The following is a 1989-nucleotide window of genomic DNA, read 5'->3' on the forward strand; positions in this document are numbered from 1 at the left end:
GTAATGAATTCCGCTGCCATTTATTTTTTAAAAAAATCAATAAAACAAGATGTTTCCTCAGGTAGAAAGTGAATAATAAATGCCAAAGGTATAACTAAAACAATTCTGAATAATTCTGCACCTAAGCATATTTCAATAGAATTTCAGAATATAAATGATAAAAAAATAGTAATATTTATGTATGGAATAATACTCTCCAGGGAAAATTTTTTACTTACAAAAAAAGGGCAATTTGACAGACCACAGACTTTTTAATATTGACAATAAAATGTTGAGTGTTTTAGACAGTCAACTCAGATTTCTTATAACCAGCTAAAAATTTCTTGTGACAAAATCAAGACATTTTAGATAATACAAAGACTGAAGGACTGTCATTAAAATAGAGCACTAAAAGAATCACCAGAAGAAGTGCTTAATAAAAATTGTGAACCCAGACAAAAATGCAAGAAATGAAGGTGAGTGAAATAATTGAGAAAAGGGAAAAGAAAGAAGTAGATAGTTACTATTGGCATTGAAGAATATTTGTTTTTGTAAGATTAGAATTAAATTCTAGATATGGAAAAAGAAGTGAATGATGTCTATCACATTCCACCATCCCTGCTAATCCCATCCAAAGTACATGTATGACGACAAGAATTGGGTGTCAAAGTACTTTATATACAAACAGAGATACGAAAAATTGTGGTATATATGTGTAATAAGAATTGTAATGCATTCCACTGTCATTTATTTAATTTTAAATTAATTTTAAAAAAAGAGGAAGAGACAGAATAAAGAATGTTTAAAGTACAAAAGATTTCTATCTGTTTTGTTTCTACAGGAAATTTTAAAACTTGAACCAAATAAGTAGGTTGGAATCAGGTATATAGTTTATTGCAGAAATAATGAGATTGTTATTAAAAGTCATAGCTCTCTAAATGCAACTTTTCATACTAGACTGGATCCTGGGACACTCAAAGGACATCAGTAGAAAAACTGCCAAAATCCTAATAAAATCTACAGTCCAGTTGATAGTAAAATTTCAGTTTTAGTTTCATAATTATGACAAGTATAAAACTGTAATGTAAGATACTAACTTTAGGAGACATTTGTAAGGGATTTATAGGGACTTTTTATATTACTTTTACAAATGTTCTGAAAATATAAAATTGTTAAAAAAAAAAAAGAAGTTAATGAGTATACAGTAATTTCAAGTTCCATGTCCTCCTTTCGCAGAGGACAGAGATACTGAATATTTTAAAGTTAATGAGAAACATAGAATTATGTATTCCAAATTAAATCAGAAAAGAAAATTTTGTTAATGAACAAAAACCAGGAAGGAAAAGAATAGAAAAAAAAAGCCTAACAGAAACACAAATGAAATGGCAGAAATTAGTCCAAATGTAGCAATAATTACTAAATACATAATGGATGTAGCTCACCTATAAAATAAAAATTATCAGAGTATTTTAAATATAGCATTTTTTTCTTTAGAAGAAATAGGAAAAAAAGAATACTACACCAAAAAATTGAAAATAAAGAAATATAAAAAAATATGACAGACATATGGAAAAACAATAAGTACTAACAATCTGGAATAATTTTGCCGAAGAATATTTCTTTAAAAATGCACAATAAATCATGCCAGGAAACTTTTTATGAAAAGTTTGAGGAAGGAAGAGTGAATCACATTTTATGAAACTGATATAAACTTCTTCAAATTTGACAAGAAAAATATAAGAAGGATAAACTATGGATAAATTTCAAGTTGCCTTTTGATATCATTAGCTAGCTAATAATCTGATTAATACTTTCAAAATTTCCCTCTTTATAAACTGAAAAACATGTAGGTCATTAGACATGTTTTGAAGGACTTAAGATGCTGTAAGCTTTTACCCACATCTGTTATCTCCTTATAAGAATATGTGCTGATCAATGCAGATGGTGAACTCTAATTTTGACAGTTATTTTTGCTTCTATTATGTTGGGCCACCCTCAACCAGAGCTGAG

Source organism: Ictidomys tridecemlineatus (genome assembly GCF_052094955.1).
Source record: "Ictidomys tridecemlineatus isolate mIctTri1 chromosome 1 unlocalized genomic scaffold, mIctTri1.hap1 SUPER_1_unloc_7, whole genome shotgun sequence".
NCBI lineage: Eukaryota > Metazoa > Chordata > Mammalia > Rodentia > Sciuridae > Ictidomys > Ictidomys tridecemlineatus.